This window comes from Coturnix japonica, chromosome 2 (genome assembly GCF_054131305.1).
Source record: "Coturnix japonica strain WE chromosome 2, WE-NBRP24, whole genome shotgun sequence".
In the NCBI taxonomy this organism is placed as follows: Eukaryota; Metazoa; Chordata; class Aves; order Galliformes; family Phasianidae; genus Coturnix; species Coturnix japonica.
In genome coordinates this window covers 68679123-68694725 of record NC_140664.1, presented here as the reverse complement: position 1 = coordinate 68694725, position 15603 = coordinate 68679123, and the positions used below count along the sequence as shown (strand labels likewise).

The following is a 15603-nucleotide window of genomic DNA, read 5'->3' as shown; positions in this document are numbered from 1 at the left end:
AACTAGATGGTGATCACTGTGGTCTTTTTCAGCCCAGGCCATTCTATGATTCTATGATTCTGTGATATGAAATGTGAGGTAAATGCTTACCTTGCAGTTCATACCAAGATGAGCCCCAGTGTTAAAAACTCGCTTAAGTGTTTTTCTGATTTAAGATGGGTTTCAGGATCTAGGCCCTAAATAGGAAAAGTGAGTGTAGTAGTTTCAGATAAAAGCAGAAGAAAACTGCCAGAAAAGAGGCTTTACAAAGAGGAAAAACTGTGTTAAATACCATAAGGAGTTTAGAGCAGAAGAAGGAAGATGTATGATAAAAGAAACGGGCTTATGAGGGAGGCAAAATGTGAAAACAAATGTCAGAATAATAGTATGAGCTGAAAAAAGGGTGAAATTAATGAAATGTTGAAAGAATTTGTGAAAGGTTATCAGAGGAAAGCAGGCAGTGAATAGGAAATTAAAAAAATGACAATAGAAAATGGAAATACAGGCTACTGGAATGATAATTTAAGACTGAATGGCCGAAGTTTATAATCTAAATCACAATATGTTTGACTGAAATGTACAAATTCAGCTTCTACTTTTATTTGTAGCCACACTGTCTCCTATTTTGGCATGCTTACGCATGCTGGGGAGTCTCAGGAAAATGTGCTGAGAAAGATCATATTGCAGGGGCTTGCAACTGCAGCAGGGATGCAAAAATATCTCTGTGTTCAGGGCTTTATTTTCAGTGGAATACAGAAACAACTGGAAAGGGGCTGAGGAATGGGATGGGTCTGAAGAAATAATTTTGCTCAAAAGCAAAAGTTTCAGTATTAGTAAGGCACTTTTTAGGCTATGGAAAACTAGAAGTGCCTAGCTGCCCCGGGCACTGGTGCCAGTCACAGGCTGTGCTGTGTGGAGGCTGCTGATTCAGCATGTGATGTGCAGAGGGCTTCTGCTGACGTAACTTACTGACAGCTCTAAAAGGTCTTCAATGATATATGTACTGTGGTTTGAAAGAAGGATGAGTGAGAGAGAGGAGTAGGATTTGACTGTAGCTGCCTCCAATAAAACATTCTAGTACAGAGGCTGTCCTAATGTCTTCAGACAGCTTCAGGTAGAACAAAGTTATTTATATCAGTTATTTATATTAGAGGCAACTTGGCATTAAAACTTATTTCTCTTCAACCTCGCCGCATTCACTCTGGAATAAAAGTATTAGAGAAGACAAGGTCCTTACCCAGGTTGTGACTGTTAAAATGATTTTCTTCCTCATTTCCCCACCACCACTCGTCCTTTCCCCTGCTTTCTCATCTTATGTATCTTGGAGAGAGCACAGCAAATCTAAAACTGATGGCCTCGCTTCTTTTGCTTTTTTGGCTGAGTGAAGGCTCAGTACCTGCACAAGAGGGGAGCTGGATCAGCTTGGAAAAAAAAACAAAAAGGCTCCTGCCAAAGTAATAATCATAATATTAGCACAGAGATGTATGGAGACATTTCTAGCAACCAGAGCAAATGCTGCCCACTCTCTCCCCTCCTTCTGTGACCGCATGACTTTTTAGCTTGCTGTTGGCTACCAAATTATCTGCTGCCCTTAGTCACCTCTCAGTGCTGCTAACTCCATTTGTTCCTTGGCATTGTGGTGGCAGAGACATTTAAAGAGATGTGGACAAATCAGCCTCCTACACCCTAAAACTCTGTGTGTTTGTACTTATCTGAGCACAGTATTCCTGCAAACTTGAAAAGTACTTCAAGAGCCTGACACAGCTTTCTTGATCTTGATCTCATTCATTCTGAGGGAGGAGAGGAAAACGAGTGAGAGAGGGGAATGCTGCTCTTGGCAGAAGATACAGGCAATTGGCTGCTTTATGGCTTTGCCTTGATGTATGTTTAAAAAACATCCTAAAATCTGGCACAGAGAGATTTTCCCACTTGTTTTATTTCTAAATATTCTTCAAACGCTTTCATGGGATATAGAATGTTGCTTTGATCAGGCAAACATACTTTGTGCTGAAGTTTCTACTTAATACTGACTTCAATTCATATTCTGCCAATTTTTTAATTTCAGATTTGATTTCAAATTTTCTCTAGCTTATAGACAACAGAAAAATACGACAATTTCCCCTGTGGATCATGTTACTTTGCTGATGTGAGCTGAAGTTTCAGAAGGTGGGGAAAAAAGTAATGAAGAAAATACTATCAAATCTGCCGCTTCTGCAAAATGTAAGTATGACCAAAAGGCCGAATGTATGCAGGGAGTGTACTGTAGGCTAAGATTATTTGGAAGAATTCACATCTTGATTTTCTTTTAGATAACCCACCCTAAAATTTGCATTATTTTCTAATCATTATATGAACTGTTCTAACTACTGACGTTTGTAAGTTGTGTGTAAAAAGTCAAGATACAGGTTGTCGTGTGATTCACAGTGCTTCCTGTTTCTGCTCAGCCATAAAACACACCCTGACAATAACCTTTGTCACGCTGCTTAGGACACTTATGATCTCATTTGGAGCATGGAATGTAAATACATTGTTTTTTTCCTCCATTAGTCCTGTTTTTTGAGTATTTCTGTGAGTCAAATTCTATTAAAGGTCAATAGCAGAAAAGCTTGGAGATCAAAACAAACTTTGATTGTGACCCAAAGCATCTGAATCGTGAACAGAGTTTGTAGGCTTGGTACAGCATTTAATTCACTTCTCTTTGCCCTCCAGGCTGTTTAACAGCAGTTTTTCCCTTAGCTGCACTGAGAGCCTGTGTAGAAAATTCACCCTCATGGAGTGGTGCTGCTCTCTTATTTGATAATATCAGTGTTGCAGTCAGTGTGTCACCTGCTGTTTTGATTCCATCACAGATTTAAAGTAGCAGTCAGACACTTGTCATAGGCTGCTGCTGTTGACAAGATGTTGTTCCTTCCTGCTACAGTTGTACAAAAACACACACAGAGAATGGTTTTAGTAAAGGATTTTGGATCCTGAATCTTGTGTTGTCATCACTGAGTTCATAAAGCTCAGGGAGAGAAGGAGTTTAAATTTTTATTGCATTTTTTCTAACACAGCTGTATATGGGATAGTTTACTTATCTGTAACATCAGCTGGTAGGTTGATAATGATGAATTCATGTAAGGCCATAGTGCTGCTGTAACTGGAGAACTGTAGGTCTGCTCCTCCTAGAACTGAGAAGAAAAACAAAATAGCAGAACACGGATAATAAGTGGACAATTAGAAATTTCCCAGGAAATTTTCTAGATTTCTCCTTAAGGAAGAAAACCAGAGTTTTAATTTGTGAGCCTGTCTTAAAACTCTTGGAGTATAAATCTCTGACTTCATCTGAGGAAGAATCAGACTCAGGTCAAAAATCTCCATTAGAGCAATTGTAGGTAGGTACATCCTCCTTGTAAGATTTTTGAGAGCTTCCAAGCAAGCATGTTCACATTACCATGGATCACCTAAAGAATAAGTCCCGCAAGACATATGCCATAGACCTCCTGGAAATAAGCCCTGGACCCAGGTCTTTGCCATTGAATACAATGTATGGGCACTCAGCTGCCTCACATTGTGTCCCACAGTGTCTTGCTTATCCCCCTCACCAGTGTGCAGACTGCAACCTGGGAGAGAAAAAAAAAGGAAAATTGCCAGGTACTCTGCCACCTGTTCCTAGGCTGCTAGCCTAATTTCCTCTAGGACTGTCCTATAGTAATTCAGCATTGACAAATCTCTCATTATTTTCATCCTGAACGTCTGCAGTGTCATGTGCTCATGATCTGCCCTCAGCTGCTAGACTGAGTTGGATTGTCCAGGCAGTGCTGCAGCAGTGAAGTCCAGATGCACCAGAGCCATGGGCAGCACAGTGTTTTCTGTTTGATGCATACCAGAAGGGAATCCATGTTAGTAACTTGCACTTCACCACATCAGGACTTTGCTGGTGTGTTCATGAATACCACCTTGCACTTTCCAGTTTTCATGTACAGCCCACACATGGAGGATATGCAGAGCATGTCTCCCAGCAAAGTTCATCTTATGGAGAAAGGCCAGTGCTTCCTAAGAACATGAGTGGCTGGGGAGTCCCATGCAGACTGGTGGGATATATGACGTCAAGTGAAGCATGCTCTAGCAGTGCCAGATAAATGGGCATGTGTGTGGGAGGGGCTTTGTTTGCTCTGTGAGAGTTCCTGATGTTTCCTGTGTGGTGCTGCAGCAAGGGGAACTCGGGAAAGCTGGAAATCATGGATCAAAGGAGCATGGATGTTCAAGCTCCAGAACTGCTGCTTGAGGTGCTTTACTAGGACAGTGTTGACACAGAAACCTGTTCTTTCACATCAAGAAGTATACAGTGTTTTTAACAATACTTGCGCTTGGGCTTTCTGCTGTGCTAGCATTATCCATATGTAAAAGCAAAAGAAGCATTACAAAAAAGTTCTAGTTCCTCCATCCTGTCCTATTCCCTTTCTCCCCCCAACAGTTTAAAGCCACAGTGACCTCAGAGAGCACGAGACTGTGTTTTTTAGTGTTTTTTTTTCAATCTTTGTGAAAGGAGTCTTGTTTGCTGGCTGGCCCTTACACACCAAGGCACTGTTGTGTTATTTAAAATTGTAAATTATGTCTATTTAAGAAAATGTCAGTGTTTTTTAAAACATAATAACAGAACTGGAAAAGATTTGGCTGTGTTGCTTGTTACACGAGTTGCAGGCAGCGAGAATGATGCATTCATCATTATGAGCAGATTCAAGGAGACTAATGACTGCTACACAATATAGCTTCAGTTCTTTCAAGTAACATGATAGTTGTTTCTTTGCTTGCCAGCAAGATTATCTGAGCACTGTTAATACTCAGGCACTGATGTATAGAGGAGCCATCAATATGGGGCTTTGCCTATCAACAGTAACTCCTTGCCCCTGCTTTCTAATTAAAATGACCTTTCTTAAAAAAAAAAAAAAAGGATTGTAACACAAATACGGCTTCGGAAAAGGTATATGGTTTCTCTGGCAACATCAACATTTTGCACATGGGTATTTCTTGTACAATGCCTATGGGTTCAAAACATGTTATTCAGCATTAGGACAGGAGTAAGCTATGATGAGTAGTCTTTGCTGCCAGCCCTTGGTAGCTTGTTAGGAGTCTGTCTCACATCAAATAATTCCAGTGAATGCTGAACAATGTTGTTACTTCCAGCCTAGGTACTCACTACAATACCCAGATCCCTTCAGCAAAGTGAATTAAGAGGAAAAAAGAGACAATTCTTCTGCTTCACCGCTGCCAACTCTCCTCTAAAAAAGCTATCAGTCTATTTTGTGTGGTAAAATATTCAAACACTGAGGAGCTTCGCACCATAAAATGCAACAGGAAAGTCGACTAAGCATCTGGACTATTTCTTTGCTGTTGCATGAGCTTCTTGCTTGGCTGTGATTCACCTTAAACATCCAGATGAAATCAGGAGAGGTGTACTGATTTAGTAGTGGCTGCTCTGCATGTTTTTATTTGTCCACTTGTTTCAGAATACTGTTCACTGCTTCTGCTCTGTTCCTCAAGGGAGGTACTCATGCCTTTCCTGTGTTTTTTCACTAAACATTGAGGTTAGGCTCTGCTCTTCAAAGGTGTCATTTTGGAAGCCCATAAGTGAGGTTTCAGCCACAAGAAAATGAAAAAGAAAAAGATTACATTTATATATATGTTTTCTTACTAAATAAGGAAAAAACTAACAGAGGACTGCAAACTGGATTTGTCTTTGTGGGTGGACATGAAATATGTTTACCAGACTTTTTTTCCCATGAGAATTAAATTTTTCTGCATCTGACATCCGGGTTTCTCATCATAGGATTTCTGAAAATCGGTTATTCTAGCCTCCATTTCGGTGACTCAGAGCTCTAGCCCTTAAAGGTAACAGACTTGAACTCTGATTGCCCTTTTGTCTTTCACAGTTGACTGTAGACACTTGCCTGGGGCACCAAGAAGTAAATCTCTGGGCTCTCTTTTCATAGCTTTCTGTAGCTTTCAGAAGAGACTGGAGGTCCTAGATGTCTCATGTAAGAAATGAGAAAGTGGAAAGGAGTATGATTTTTATAGTGTCTAGTAGTTATTTCTGAAACTCAGACCTTTGGAACCTCACGTTCAGATGAAATATCTTAGAATCATAGAATCACTGAATGGCTTGGATTGGAAAGGACCTCAAGGATCACCAAGATCCAACCACCCTGCCTCATGCAGGGCCACCAACCTCCACATCTAATACTAGACCAGGCTGCCAAGGGCCCCATCCAACCTGGCCTTGAACACCAGGGACAGGGCATCCACAGCCTCTCTGGGCAGCCTGTTCCAGCACCTCACCGCTCTCACAGTAAAGACTTTCCCCCTGATATCCAACCTAAATCTTCCCTCCCTCAACTTAAAACCATTTCCCTTTGTCCTGCCATTGTCTACCCTTGTAAAGAGTTGATTCCTCTCTTATTTTTAGGCTCCCTTTAGGTACTGGAAGGCTGCAATAAGGTCATTCCACAGCTTTCTCTTCTCCAGGCTGAATAAGCCCAGGTCCCTCAGCCTGCCTTTGTAGGGGAGGTGATTCAGCCCCCTAATCATCTTCGTGACCCTTCTCTGGACACTCTCCAACAGCTCCCTGTCTTTCTTTTACTGGGGGTCCCAGACCTGAATGAAGTACTCCAGATGGGGCTTCAGAATGGCAGAGTAGGGAGGGACAATCAGCTTCCCCTGTTCCTGCTGGCCACCCCTCTTATGATGGAGCCCAAGATACCATTTTCTTCCTGATATGCAAGAGCACACTGCTAGCTCATGTTAAGTTTTGCATCCATCATGACCCTTATGTCCTTCTCTGCAGGGCTACTCTCAAAGTTTATTTCTCTCAGTCTGTATATATGCCTGGCCCAAGTGCAAAACCTTGCATTTTGCTGCATTGAACCTCATTAGATTCGCCCAGGCCCACCTTTTGAGTCCTAAAATACACCTGAAAACTTTGGCCATACGTGTATATTAATGAGGACAGCAGTACAATGTTTATTTCCAAAATATTCTTCCAAGCCAGAACATATTCATCTCTGTGACCAAGCTGTCAACTTTTGTTTTACAGGTGAATTGAATGATGTATGTTTTTCTTGAATATCTGACAGATTAATAGCAATTACAGTCAACAGTACCAAATTCCCCAGAAAACATTTTTTTTTTGATACATTGCAAAAAGAGGAAAAATGTTTTTCTCTAGCTAGCAGCCACCATCAGCTGCACTCTTACGAGACTACAGAGTGAGATTCACCTCTTCCTCAAAATGAGTCTTCCCCAGCCCTGACCCAGACTGGACCAAGTTGTTCTTCAATGCTAAATTTGCTCGCGTGCAGCTAAGACTTGATAATCACAGATTTCAACTAAGCCAAAGCTCTTTAACTTGTTTTGCTCTGCTGGGCCACAATAATAAATAAATAAATCTGCTCACTGCACCATACTGTTTTAGTAGAACTGGGTTAGGTGGGTGCTTGATGAGACAGTCACAGATGCTGAAGAAAAGGCTGTTAATGTTTCAAGAGAAGATAGTGCTTCTCAACCAACATTTGAGCCTGGAGTTCATACTGAAAAGAAATAAGGTGCTACTTGCATTTATTTGCATTCCAAGGTCATTTTTAAATTTGGGGACCTAGTTTCAACTATGATTGCATCTCATTCTTGTTTACCTTCCTGCATCATTTGAATGTATGCTGAATGTCTGTCATGTCTAAGATGCTTGTACTGCTTGCACCAGCAAGAACACTGCTAAAAAGCTGATGCCTTCCCTCACAGAGGTGGTTATAAGGGGTAAGAAAGCCTTGATACTGCTCCAGTACTGTCTGAATATCTCCTCCACCTTCATGCATACATGCGTACATGTATACATATATAGAGGTGGGTATGCATATATATACATATATGTACAGCAGGATTCCAGGCAGATTAAAGGTTATTTTATATGTCTTTATACCACTTATGTACAAACACGTTTTCTTAAACTCACATTTGTTATTCTTTAAGTAAAACTAAAGACAATATCTGAGTCTGCAGATTTAATATGTATTTAGGACTAAATTTAGACAGAACTGCATTTTTCCCATCTTATTTTTTCACCTTGTAGATGCCCTCTACAAACCATGGTGAAGAAATCCAACTACAGTAGTGAAAACATATTTATCAAGACAGAAGTGGAGTGTCTTCTAAAATAATAAAAAAGTAAAGAAAATAAAACAAGAGAGTTTTGCACTCCTTTTTTCCCCCGCATCTTTATTTCTCATTGTTTTGGTTCTCCATCCGTTCCTGAGATACAGGAAGACATAAATGAATTTCATTTTAGATGTGAGCATGAAACAGAAATAGTTCGTATTCCAGCAGCTGGCTTTTAGCTTCCCATCTCTGCTCTAACCTTACTTTCTTGCTTTTGTAATTGGGCACAATCATTTCAGTTAATGGACTGAAAATGCTTCATGGTTAATTATTCTGCAGTTCAGTCCCCATGTTTGTTAAGCCTGTCTTCTAATAACAAAACATGGGATCAGACAGCCATGTGCATGCTAACTTCTTTCCCCCACCAAAATACAGTGCTTTGTCTGGCTAGTGGTGGGATTTCTAAGGGACCCTAAGAGGGTTAAATGGCTGAGTCTTGCCAAGATTCATCAGACAGTGCCCTGGAAAATATCACACCTTAAACCTCAAGTCAGGTGGAAATCTTCTGCTCTCAGAAAAAAAGGAGGATCCTGGAAGGTTAATTCTGATTAAAGTTCTTGACTGAAAGGGGCCCTATTCAAAGTGTTATTTAGAATATAGGCAGTCCAAAACCACAATAAACAAACAAACAAACAAATAAATAAGTGAAGAGGAGGGGACACAAGGACTGAATAAAAGGTTCATACTTGGTTTTCTAATTACTGTGTTAAAAACAATAAGAGCTTGTTTCTTTTGTCTCCCTCTCCAGTAACGAATCCTTTTCTAATAGCTGGTGGAGGATTTTAGAAAGCATCCATAGCTTGAAAAAAGAGAAGTGAGATGGTAATTATTGGAGTAGGAATACTTCCCACCTGCCCACTTTATCAGTCCATCTGTCTGTGTGTCAGATAGACATGCCCCTAAACAGATCAGATGGATCCCCTGTTACAGGGAACACTCTTGAAAAAGAGGGTCCAGATAAACAAATATCCATTGATTAAAGTAGTAATCTGATGCTCACGGTGCGCACATGTGTTTGTGGTTTGCTTTTATTTTTTAAGATGCCTTGGCCTCAGCTCCAAGGGTGGAAAGTACATAAAGAATTTTAATTGCCACTCCTCAAAATCACATTCCTGAGCAAACCTGGCTTACTGGAGAGATTAATTCACGGTATAGACATAAAAATAAAGCATGGTTTTCCAAAATTAATCTTTGGAATATATTTGGCAAACATATTCTCCCATTTTCATTCTTTCCAGGTCAGTGTCCCACTGCTATCACAGCAATCTCACCACAGCTGAGGAAATCTAAAGCTCTAAAAAAGAAACCAAGAGGCACTAGGCCAAAGAATGACTATTGCCACCAGTCTGAACAGGAGGTGATGCAAAGTCACCTTGTTTAGTGGGAGTCTCAGAGAAGACTTGCAATTTAGACAGGACAGGCACTTTTCTGGAGGCCTAGATCCTGCTTATTTCATTGGCACAGCTCTGGCCCCCAGGGGGCAGGTGGATGGGAACTGAGGTGGCTCCTGGGCATGAGATTGAGAAGGAGAGACTCTATGCTTGCTTGAGATTATGGAAAGCTGCCTTCTGCTGGTTGCTCTAATATCCATATCTCCTCTGCATGGATGTGGACTTACCTATTGTCACAGTGTTATCTAGATTAATCTATGTCTGTGATGGGGGCAGTAGGCCCATGGGCACCCCAGCCCCCAACAGAGGGGAAGGGAAAAGGGAAAGGGGTAGGGAGATGGGAGCTGGTGTCAGGGAAACAAACAGAGAAGCGGCAATGATCTAAGGAGGAAAACTTATTTTACTCATTACAATCTAATTGGAATTGAGGCTAATACATCAAGTAAAATAAAAGAGAAAGAGAGAGGATTCCGAAGACCGAGAAGCCTACTTTGAACAGCCCTCTCTGGGCTGTTTTCATAGTGCTCTGAGCTACCCTGCTCTTAAACCTTTCAGTTTTTCTCGTTAGTAACCCCTCGAAAAGCTGAAAATGATAAATGGTTTTAACAGGCCCAGCCCACAAGTGAGCAGCAACTGCCTGTGCCCCTGTGCAGTACTAAGACAGGAATGATGCATGAAGCCATCATTGTGCTTCGGAGAAGCATCACTGACTGTCTCGGGCTGAGAACATGGAGAACAATCATCAGCACCATCCCACTGTTTGGGCTTCAAAGGGAGGGAGACAAGCACGAGAACCATTCAGTGACAGACCAACCCTCACAGGGTCCTGTGTTTTTCCAGTGAGCAAATCTGCCCATGCAGCCTCACCTGGAGCCAAGCTCTTGGAATGCAGTGGCAGACACTGTGCTCTTGCACATAATGGTGAGGCTGTGTCTATGTGAGGCACAGGTGTTTGGGTTTATAGCTGCTCCCTGTCCACAGCTGCGATTATTTATTTATTTATTTATTTTGAAGGGATTATAAACAGTTGTTTCAAAGAAAGAGAGAAAACACCGTGCAGAGTCACAGAGCCTGCCCTTGATGTTCTCATTACCTGGCTGGCCCTCCACATCCTCTGATGTAAGTTGTGGGGCAGATGTGTGCAACACTGGGCCCTTTGTCCTGCTGCGGGCACCTGACACAGGGTCACTGGAGGAACTCCTCACTTTGCACTGCTTGTGTCTCAGCACTAGTGACCACATTGCCCGCACACTGAAACCCTCCCAGAGCTTCCTGCAGTCTGATGGAGGACACAGCTTCCTTCCACAGGCATCTTCTACCAGTCTTCATCACATGGGTGCATCATCTCTTTGTTGCATCTGCCTCCAACTGTGGCGCCAGAGCCTTTCCTCTCTGTAAGACTGGGAATGACTTCTAAGCTGCATGAAGCCCACTCTGTCAGCCCATATTTCCCTGTCTTGCAGTGTTTCTTGGTGGATGGCTGTTATCCCCACTCTATGTGTCTGTGCCAACAGCTGAGGAACAGCTCCAGAGGTGGGAATGCCATAGCCAGATGCTGCTGACTGAGAGAGAAGGAAGGGAGAAATTCTGAGCATCTGCCAACACAGAAGCAGTGCAGAGAAGCATTATCATAATGCCACAGCAAGAACTATGTGAAAAAAATGTCATTTGAATCATTCTGAAATTAGTCCAATTACTATGAATATGTGGCCTCTTTTATTTTTTTAAGCTCTTCCTTCTATGATTTCTTATTTCGTTTGAAATTACTTTTTCCATACTAACCATACAAGTAAATTTTGGGGCAATTTTACAGTTTCTGAAGAACTTGCTGGTCTTAAGCCATGACACAGACTTGGGATGCTGGCTCTAGCTCATTTTTCTTGAGGCAAGAGACTAGAAAGCTTGAGACCATACTTCCAGAATGAGTTTTTATTATCTTTGCAGTAAGCAAATTATCCATCAGTGTGCCTGATTACCCAGTTAACCACGCAAGTATGAAAACTATTCACACAAAGAGTCTTGTGCCTGTTTGTTGTGTTAACTCACACAACTTCATTTAGTTTGGGAAAGCACCCACACAGCATTTATTGCAATTCAGAAAGCAAGCACAAAGATTTGTCATTGTTCCTTAGAGGGTGTAATTAAGGCAGGAGTTCTTCAGTCCAGGTAGACAAATGAATTAGTACTAAACAACTGTAGGTCACAGGGGTGGGATCTGGCAAAATTTGCATTTTACACCCAGCTCTGCTACTCACTGGATCTACAAAACAAACTCAGTTTTCAGACTTCTTGGAAGTGCAGTGTCTTCAAAACGATTTTGTATTTTTGTTTGTTCGTTTGTTTATTTAAAGTATAGGTCATATGGTAAGATTACCAGAATATTCCAGGGATAAAATCAATAGGAATCAATGTTAATGTGAAAGCTGAGGAATGAGGAAAAGAAAGTCTGGTGGTCTTGACGATTTTTTGAATGGGTTCTCAGAGTTACTATTCATTCTGGAAAAGATAGCACAGGTCTTCATTCATGTGTAGTTGCTGCTGCCTCTGTTTCCACAGTTGATTTCATTTTATGCGATGTTAAGGCTTGCCTTTGTCAGACAGTATTTACAACAATGTCAGGCAGTGATGGTAGAGTTAGAGGCAAACATGGGAAGGTGTTTTTTCTCTCTTTCTTCAGAGGTCTTATGTCTGTAAAGTGGAGAAGAGAAAAAAGATGAGAAAAAGAATAAACTTGTTATTTTTGCATATTAAATTTTTCTCCCTCCACTGAGCTGTGTGTCTGGTGATGTAATATTTGAACTGAGCTTCAGAAGTACAAATCAGAAATGGCTTTCATGAGGTCCTCATTCTGAATGATATATATATATGTATATATATATAAAACAAAGATAAACCTCTCTACAGAACCTTAAGTACCTTTGCTGATACTTATACAACTAGTTTCTTAGCACTTGGATCTTGTCTTGGTAGTGATTTGGAATTGCTACTTTTTCATCTTTATGATTTATTCTATAATATGATCTCCTACATTTTATTGTCCATTAGTGAGTGAGTGTGTGCGCTCAAATGTATACATGCTTATACGTTTATTCATATCTGATGAGAGTCTGAGAGAATTGAGATTGTTCAGTTTCAAAGTCCATGGTGAGACCTTACAGTGGTCTTCCAGTTCTTAAAGGAAGGCCTACAGGAAAGCTGGAGAGGGATGTTTTATCAGGAAGTGCAGTGATAAGATGACCGGTAACGGCTTTAAACTGAACGGGTAGATTTCAATTGGATATTAGTAAAAAATTGTTTACTCTGAGGAAGGTGAGGAACAGGCTGCCCAGAGAATGTGTGGATGCCCCATTTCTGCAGGTGTTCAAGTCCAGGTTGGATGGAGATTTGACTAACCTGATCTAGTGAGAGGTGCCTCTGCCCACAACAGGAAGGTTCAAACTGGATGGTCTGTAAGGTCCTTTCCTACCAAACCATGCTGTGATTCTATGATTCTGTGATTCTATACACACAGGTATAAATAGTCATAGATATGTACATATATATAAGTATATACACACGTGCATGCATTTCATAAATGTGAATAGGGCATTAACTGACACCTGTAGTTATTTAGTCATGGATTCTCTAATTATGTATTAAAGACATTTTTACTGAACTTTTTTCCAGGCTGGTAAACTACTGACATTGGCTCCTGTGGGACACAGAGATGTGAGTGGCTGGACATTTACTGTTTTGTCTGAGATGTGCCAGTGGGTTCAGCAGGTCCTCATCTCATGCTGCCACCAGTCACATATTCTTCCTGCTTGCTTTACTCCTTCATGCTTGTGCATACTGTGCATTTATTCTCTAAATCTAGAAAATACATAGCTGTAATATTCAGCACATCTCATTTTGTATGGCTGGATATGAATGGAATGTCTTTTCAAAAAAAAATGAAGCTAAAACTCTTTTGATTCAGAGTAAGATTTCTATTCACTACAAAAAAGCTCCTTGTTGCTATTATTGTTTTTTGCATTTTAGGTGACACAAGACAGTAACTTCATTTATTTGACTAGATGTGTAAAAATACCTTCCGCTAGATATTATACAAATACATAAAAGATAACTCCTGCTCCAAACAGATTATATAAATTTGACAAAATAATTCAGCATACTTTTGGAAATCTTTCTAAAGAGGAATGATACCACTGTTGTAGGATCAATAATTTTCCAGTGTCACTCAATTGATGCTCAGTGCAGAAGATACATAGTTTTAAAAGGCAGAAGAGACGATGCAAACTTTCTCTTCATAATTTCTTCTTCTTGTGCCATTGTTTTCTGATATATTTTTTTCTGATCTTTTCAACCAGCATCCTTCTACAATGTGTGAAGACCTTCCATTTTGTGCTCAGGGCACTGAAAGGTAAATCTTGATTGCAGCTGAGACAGCATGTCACCTCCTGCTTGAAAGTGCACCAGTCCTACAACGTAGGATTTTCTGTGTCTGCCTGTTGCTTCTTTGGGTAAGCTGGGGAAGGATACTTGGTGAGAGGCAACCTACATGAACCTTTTCTGTTAGTACCCCTGTGAAAAGGACATCTGGTCCCACATTAAAAACTTGCCTTTGAAAAAAACAAGACTGACTAATACAGTGTTTACGTAGCCTCTACTCAAGAAAGGATAGCTAGCATCCTATACAAAGCATGAATGCCAAATTATATGCAGACTAGACCAAAGAGAACAAGCAATTTAATAGAACTACAATATTTTAAGTATTCAAATATATTGTCCATTCAAAACCTCATAGCGCATCCCTAGTAATTGAAGATGCATCCTACTAATTAAATCCAGTGAATTTTGTGGGGAAGGAGAGTCTTCCTTTCATTCTTGACTCCCTTTATACTGCCCTTCCATTAAAAAATTTCCACACTGAGGAAAACCACTTAGGAAAAAAAAGCACTTCCTAGTAGTGTCTATGTTTTTGTGTGGTTTGATATTATGTTGCAGCACTAATAATGCTTTTCACTATTATAATTGCATGTATCCTCATACTACATAACTACAGAAATACTTAAAAGTATTATGAAATTTAAGTATTAAATATATATTTAAACCTTTAAGTATTATATATTTAAATGTTATATAAATATTACATACATTATATGCATAATTTATACAGGTCACATGACTGTTTGCTACCTAAACTCAGAACCTGCAGATGACTTTGAAGATGACATAAATAAGACTCTGTCAGTAGAAAGCTTCTAAATTTTCAGATATACAAGTATAAAGCAAAGAGGAAACGAAGGGGAGGCATGCAACACAACCCTGAAATTAGTATGAAATAAAAATGAAACAGTTTTTAAGCAGTGTTAGGAATTTGGATGGGAAGAGCTCAGTGGGAGAGTTTTTCTCACAGATAGATAGTCCTGCAAAATGCCATTCAACATCCCCATTCCTCTTTCAAAATTACGTCAACTAATTGCTTAGCTCATCCCATGGCCTAAGGCAAATAATAATAATAATAATCAGGGTGAGTACATCAGTATTTTGGGGTTTACACCAAAGAACAGTGCATCTTGCATGCATTTTCGTGCTGGAAGGTAGTTCAGGCCCTGGAGCATTGGATGAGATCATTCAGGATTCAGGCTGCTGAGAGGTGGGACATTTTCAGGGGCAAGGTCATGGGCACACTACACTGTCTTTATATAACTGCTGGAAATCGTTGAAGGATTTCCAAACATGAATGGGAAGAGTATGTTGGGGAACTCAAGACAAGTGTAAATACTTTTTATGTCTTTAAATTGAAATAGCTTTTTTTTTTTTTTTTCTTTTTTTCCAACAGTGCTGGTGATCTACATGTCCTGTAGATTGATTTCTCTATTTGAGACATTCATCCACAACAATTTTTTTTTCTAAAGCCCTAAAAATTTTCATATCTGAAGGGTGAACATACATCTACAGCTAATCTATGTACTTAAGACTGTCACCATTAAGAAGATTGTAGTGCTTTTTCTCAAGTGTCAACCAACAATACTTCAGGCACCTGTAGTCAATGCTGACTTTG

At 40.3% G+C, this 15603-nt stretch overlaps 1 long non-coding RNA gene across 1 annotated transcript in view; it reads left to right on the top strand.

Moving 5' to 3' along the window:
* Positions 1–2067: 2067 nt before the first annotated feature.
* Positions 2068–15603, top strand: part of LOC107309726 (uncharacterized) — a 34556-nt gene continuing 21020 nt past the window's right edge. The window contains exons 1-3 of the long non-coding RNA XR_001553301.3: positions 2068–2199; positions 13224–13265; positions 13907–13959. This is a non-coding gene — a long non-coding RNA (uncharacterized LOC107309726). The remainder of the gene's footprint in view (positions 2200–13223; positions 13266–13906; positions 13960–15603) is intronic.